Source organism: Sprattus sprattus, assembly GCF_963457725.1.
Source record: "Sprattus sprattus genome assembly, chromosome: 15".
Lineage (NCBI taxonomy): Eukaryota > Metazoa > Chordata > Actinopteri > Clupeiformes > Clupeidae > Sprattus > Sprattus sprattus.
The window spans coordinates 21,917,094-21,924,635 of NC_137913.1; positions in this window are offsets into that span (position 1 = coordinate 21,917,094).

Consider the following 7,542-nt stretch of genomic DNA (forward strand, 5'->3'; position numbering starts at 1 on the left):
GCAAACGGAAAAAAACAGAGTGGCAGGGGGTCAGGGTGTTGCTCCGTGCTCCAATCACGCTGTCGTCATCTGCATCCCATTACTCTCATAGAGGACGCCCTGGCTACAGCCCTGTGCTTCACACTCATTACGACGGGTGGGTGTTGTGCCTTACGGCCCCGTCAGCTCAGTTACAGGTGCTAACAAAACGCCTCAGAGTCCGCCAGCCCCCATCCAATTTACAGCTGAGGCAGAAGACTGTGATCTCTGACATATCTCTTCAATCCCTCTCCTCACAGTAAGTGCCATTCCTTGCTAAAAATAAACATACAAAATTTAACGGGATATTTGAAACAAAGTTGGCAAAGCCTCTTTCTGAGTTTCTTTTTTTACATGCCTTGAATGGCAATGGTGAATCAAGTGTCCTTAATATTCAAGATTCTCCTCGACAAGGTTGAGCATTATAATTCACGGTCACCCTGCTTCACTCTGTTTGCGATTCCTGCTGTTTCAAATAAAATGTTTACTGTCCTACTGACTTGCCCATATTGCTTTTTACCAGATGAAGTTGAAATAATGTCCCCCATTCAGACATATGTTAATTAAACTGATGTAGATCATAAGAGCGCAAATGCTTGTTTGAACTCAACCCCCTAGACCTATCCTCACGATGGCCGCCCTGCTATTCTTGTTTTAATCATCCGTGACCTAATCCGTTTTGCCTTTATGATGCTTCCTCTAATCTATTTTAAGGGTTCAAATGATTTCACACAGAGCAGCTCAAATGGGAATGAACTCAAAGTTGAATCTAAGGCAAACTTCATACAGTACCCTAACCACTATTTGAAATCAGCTGTCCCCTCAGCCTTAATGTGAACCTTGTCTTCAGGATTTAAAAAGGCCTAAGATTTTAGATTTTTAAAGATTTTATCAGAATTACCTCTGCAAATGTAAAAGTTCCATTATAAATCATCCATTATGTATTTCTAAATGTTTTTTTTTTTTAACCTTCAATTAACCAAGATAGCTGGGAATCGCAGTGCTACCCTGCAAAAGAGGTGAAAAGCAGACAGGGAGGGCCGGACAGAGCAGGTGGAAAGCCTGCTATCTCAAGGGCCCAAAGGCAGGACATGTTGGTAGGACACTGGTCATTGAGCCTTACAGATACAAGACAAGTCTTTCTGTGTGTGTGTGTGTGTGTGTGTGTGTGTGTGTGTGTGTGTGTGTGTGTGTGTGTGTGTGTGTGTGTGTGTGTGTGTGTGTGTGTGTGTGTGTGTGTGTGTGTGTGTGTGTGTGTGTGTGTGTGTGTGTGTGGTCTCCTACAACCCAGCCCAGTTACTCTCCAGTGTCTGGCCCTGTGATTGAGCCAATGAACCAACCTGTAGCAGTGTTGCCAACTTAGCGACTTTGTCGCTATATCTGGCAACTTTCCAGAGCCCCTTGGCGACTTTATTTGCAAAAAAGGGACTAGCGACAAATCTAGCGACTTTTTTCTCCTGGCAAAAAAGTTTTTTTAATCAATGCCTGTTGATTTTGTTGTCTTTAAATCTTACATAAGTTATCCACAGTGGAGCCCTGAGAGTAATACTTTTATTGAAGGATAGGGAAGCTACTATGATGCACGTCATTTAGAATGGTTGGATGATAGTTTGTTGGATGAACTATTGCCCTGCGTTATGTGAAGGCAGCATCTCTTGTATAACAAGCAACTGGCTAGATCCAGATAGGCAAAAACACACAGAATAATGGGATTAGAGTTGCAGAGGACATTGCCTAGCTCTGTAAATAGAGGTGGTAAAAGCTGCAATAGACTGAAGCGAATGCTAAATGTTACCCAACAAATACTTATTGATATTTCCACCTCAGCTTCTTTTGGCCGGTTGTACCTGCCGGCTAACCGAGATTTACCCGTTGCCAAGCCAACGCTTGCACCTCTTGTTATAAAAAAAGTGCAGCTATGTATAGGGCTGGTTTGGCATGCTGTCTACTCAACAGGAGCGTACATGAACACTTATATATTTATAACAAACCCTAGCATGCTATGACACGATGTATTGTGTTGTGAAGATGACCTTATTTGAAGGGTTTACTCGGAAATGAAAATATATCAGCACACCTCATGCAACCGTATCAAACAGGGAAGTGTGTCTGTTTTGGAGAAGCATGTTAATCTTCCCTCCACTGACATTTACAGCCGCGGAAAAAATTAAGAGACCACTTCAAAATTATCAGTTTCTCTGGTTTTACTATTTATTGGTATGTGTTAAAGTAAAATGTACATTTTAGTTTTATTCTATAACCTACTGGCAACATTCCTACCAAATTTCAAATAAAAATATTGTCATTTAGATCATTTATTTGCAGAAAAATGACAATTGGTCAAAATAGCAAAAATGATGCAGTGTCTTCAGATCTCGAATAATGCAAAGAAAACAAGCTCATATTCATTTTTAAACTACACAATACTAATGCTTACACTTAGGAAGAGTTCAGAAATCAATATTTGGTGGAATAACCTTGATTTAAAATCACAACTTTCATGTGTCTTGGCATGCTCTCCACCAGTCTTTCACATTGCCGTTGGGTGACTTTATGCTACTCCTGGCGCAAGAATTCAAGCAGCTGGGCTTCTTTTCATGGCTTGTGACAATCCATCTTCCTCTTGATCACATTTCAGAGGTTTTTTTTATGGGATTCAGGTCTCGAAATTGGGCTGGCCATGACAGGGTCCTGACCTGGTGATACTCCATCCACACCTTTACTGGCCTGGCTGTGTGGCATGGAGCATTGCCCTGCTGGAAAAAACACTTCTCAGAGTTGGGGAACATTGTCAGAGCAAAAGGAAGCAAGTTTTTCTTCCGGGACAACGTTGTACTTTGCCTGGCTGAGGTTTGTAAAAGACCATAAGGATTGAAAAAAGCGGACTGGAGGGTCTTCTAGTTCGTCTTCTCTGATGAGTCCAATTTTCAGCTTTGCCCAACACATGGTCATCTGATGGTTAGACGGAGACCTGGAGAGGCCTACCAGCCAGAGAGTCTTGCACCTACTGTGAAATCGGACTCATCAGAGAAGACGAACTTAGAAGAACCTCCAGTCCGCTTTTTCAATCCTTATGGTCTTTTACAAACCTCAGCCAGGCAAAGTAAAACGTTGTCCCGGAAGAAAAACTTGCTTCCTTTTGCTCTGACAATGTTCCCCAACTCTGAGAAGTGTTTTTTCCAGCAGGGCAATGCTCCATTCCACACAGCCAGGCCAGTAAAGGTGTGGATGGAGTACCACCAGATCAGGACCCTGTCATGGCCAGCCCAATTTCGAGACCTGAATCCCATAAAAAACCTCTGAAATGTGATCAAGAGGAAGATGGATGGTCACAAGCCATGAAAAGAAGCCGAGCTGCTTGAATTCTTGCGCCAGGAGTAGCATAAAGTCACCCAACGGCAATGTGAAAGACTGGTGGAGAGCATGCCAAGACACATGAAAGTTGTGATTTTAAATCAAGGTTATTCCACCAAATATTGATTTCTGAACTCTTCCTAAGTGTAAGCATTAGTATTGTGTAGTTTAAAAATGAATATGAGCTTGTTTTCTTTGCATTATTCGAGATCTGAAGACACTGCATCATTTTTGCTATTTTGACCAATTGTCATTTTTCTGCAAATAAATGATCTAAATGACAATATTTTTATTTGAAATTTGGTAGGAATGTTGCCAGTAGGTTATAGAATAAAACTAAAATGTACATTTTACTTTAACACATACCAATAAATAGTAAAACCAGATAAACTGATAATTTTGAAGTGGTCTCTTAATTTTTTCCGCGGCTGTATATGGCTCACTCTGGTGGTGTATGTCTGAACACAATTGGTTGTTAATTAAGCAATAAGGTTCCAGAGGCAGTACTGTATCGTCAATAATGTACTTGTTCGAGGGTGTTGTTAGGCCCGACGTGCAGCGGAGGGCCAGCAAACCCCCGAACAAGTACATTATTGACGATACAGTAATGACTCAAGTACATTATTGCTTTATAACACGGTTGCCAGCGACATTATAAATATTAAGTAAAATTAAATTATTAATAGTAAGCTGCCTTTCAGCACAAAAAAGTTGTAGCCACCAAACATTGTGTATCACATTTCAGTAGCCTAGAGAAAATAGTCCCCCTTTGTATGGCTGTTGCTATGCAACAGACAAGCAGCATTGGGAACACCACGTCTGTTAGCCTAGAACCAAAAGTTGGTTGATGATTAGCTAGGAGATCGACATTGATCTCGCACCATTTTATTCATTCACATTGCTCATTTTATAAAGTTGCTATTAAAATAACAAAAACTACAATGGGACACTTTCAACTTTGTTAATATTTGTTTATATTGATTTGGATATCGCCACTAACTCACGTGTGAGAGCAACGTTATACTTATTAGCAGCGAGGCTAGCTAGCTACTATGTGTTTCAATGGATTTTTGGTCTAAGCGTTAGCAGCCACCTACAAATAATATTCGAGACTTTCAGTTAAGACTTACAATACTCTGCAACATTCGTGTAGCACATAAACAACTAACCGAGTCAATGTAGACATATAAAAAGTCGTGTAGATAGCTTAATTCACATAAACATTTCCCACTAACAGGCTCCCAACACACCGCCATCTTGGTTCGATTTATTTTTGAGTGCGCACTGATATGGAACGCTCAGGTAAATGTAAACAGGTCGTACAGTACCTTTATCGCTGATTATAACACGGGTAAATTAAATCAAGCATTCTGAGAGTGAGTCACGGGGTGTGCTTAATCAGAGACATCAAGATATACGCACTTAAGAATAAACAGTGAGAATTTATGCTTTTATTATTATTTATTTATAACTTACACTGCCCCATGTAAAAAATGTGTAATGGGACTTGTGAATACTTGTATTATCTTTCATACACATCAGGTCAGTGTGCATATATCTGATAATTACAGTATGGAGGCTTTCTTTTTGATATAGACAGATGGAGTCTTACATGAGTTTCTATCAGTGGCCATTTGTCATGTCTAGATCAATCTTCAACATGTTAAGAGTTACACTCACAGTATGTGTAAGTTTTCAGCAAACATTTTTACACAGTGGTTGATAAAGTAGAATACAGCCTAACAAACCAGGTGCTTCGCGTTTAGCAGATTCAAACAAGCTTCACACGAAAAAATGAATTACTAATTACTAAGTGCCAGAGCAGACAAAGGTTGAGAGAATGGGGAAAAGATAAGAGAAAAAGTTTCATTATCATCATTGAAAAGAACATAAACAGAATAAAAATTGGTCCCGGAGCAGAATGCATGGCTGTTGAACAGAAAAGACTTAATGTTATGAAAGAGGTTAATCTGCCACCACTTAGTGTTGATGGTTCTTTTAATTAGGTTTAGTTTGGTTGTGAAAAGGCCAGACTGATTTTCAAGGTTGGCGCTGAAACTTGTCACTGTAAGCAGCTTGTCTGTTTTATTGATTGAAGTTGAGAGAGGTGAGACTTTTGGATTAACAATGAAGAAACAACCGCTCTCTCCCTCTCTCTGTGTGTGTGTGTGTCTGTTAACACACACACACTTTATGTACTTAATCTGATTCCACATTTCATTCCACAAGTCATGTTTAATCAGGAATAACATTTTCTGTATAGTCCAACTAATTTAAACAGTTCAACAGTTCATTATGGGTTTTACAGTTCCAGGGTAGCGGGAAAAACATAAATTCTTCCAAATAAACATGCTTCCAATAATTGCTGATATTGAGCAGTACTTTGCCAACTGTTTGGTCTTTGTTTTATGTTGCCCCCAATGCAAAGACCACGTTCAAGAGAAGGTGTCTGCAGAAGCATTAAACCATTCAGTACATTCTGTTAAACCAGAAAGCAGTATATTTATGCATCTTCTCATCCTCTGTGTGTAGGATCTGTGTAGCTATCAGGTCTACAAGTCTGTCATGTCTTGCAATATCAATATACAGCCCTTTAAAGCAACATTATGTAACCATTTTACTTTATTTAAAATACCAATTCTTGCATAATGGGGCTTTAAGAGAGATACAGCAGTTTATGATATGGGCTACTGACTCTAGGGGCCCTATCTTGCACCCAGCGCAATTGATATTGTCACCGACGCATGTAGCATTCCTATCTTGCACCCGGCGCACAGCGGGATTTTCCCTCCAGAGGCGCGCGCCGAAATGAACTTGCGCCGACATGGGCGGGCCGGAACAGAGAAGGCGTTTCTCGGGCGCAAGTCTTCCTTTGTGGTATCTTGCAGTTTCAAAACGAAAGTGTGCCGTTGACCAGAAAAAAGCTAGTCTAAGGTCACAGGCGCATTGTGTAGAGTCTGTGGCGGGTATTCAGACGCTATTTTAAGGACGTGTGCTTGGCTGCACAGTAGACTATACTTTACTTCTCTCGTCTACACGAGAGATTTACACCAATTTTTTGACAAGCCATATATAATTACAAGGAAAATACACACACACACACACACTCACACTCACTCGCTCTCTCTCTCTGGCAGATGAGCTGGGGACAGATGCACACACTGTCCCTATCACAGTCTGCAATAAATTTGGCTATACATGCAGTTACGTCAGGTCTAGTCCGACATGCTGGGGAATTCATAACATTTCCCGTAACACCCGACAGCCAAGGGGGGCTAAGCAGGCGTTCTGGGAGAAGTATGGGTTCTCTGGCGTCCTTGGCGCTATAGACTGCACCCATTTTCACATACGTGCCCCCCCAGTGTTTTACACATCATTGCCATGAATCATGGATGTGTCAATGACATAAATGAGGATAGATTAGAGAACTTTAGAAGACGTGAGGTTGAACTGCATGTGCCGATGGGTGCAATATTATTACCATGCATACATAACCTAGTGATTCAGTGAGGGTGAACCCAAAACATCGGAAAGTATGTTTTTGTGACTTTTATTTCAAATATGTTGCCACCAAAAAACGAATGCTAGTAACTGAAAAAATACAAACGAGAAATGAAAAGTAGAAACATTTCTCCAAACAAGCATGGAAAAATATTGCCGTGATTGTTTCTGGTAACACACGTTCTGGTGGCCTCACGGTCTTCCTCCAAGTAATTCCGCCATTATAATAACAAGCCGCTATGGAGCGCAAGTGTGTTCTTTCCGCCGTTATAATAGCAATTGCGCCATAGAGCCGCCCACACAGCTACTTGCGTTTGGCGCTGTCCTACTTGCGTTTCTGATCGCTAAAATAGGGCCCTAGATGTTAAAGAGGGCCATGCATCATACAGAGGGATTGGAAGAACCTGCAGGCAAGCTTTTACTCACAGAAGGTAAGGATCTCCTCATTATGCTGACTGGTGGCATTACTGTAGATGGTGTCTAATATGGAGTGGTCAGCAAAGGCCAGCTTTGACATCTTTCCCTGGAGTTTTCAATGGGATCAGTAGTGCAGGTTTTGAGCTCTCTACATCTTGAGAAGAGTCTGCCTTGATGTTCCAGGCTGGAGCAGGTAGGATGTTTCATTTTGATGCAGCACTGCCTCCACTGAGACTCAAGGGTCAGCCACCA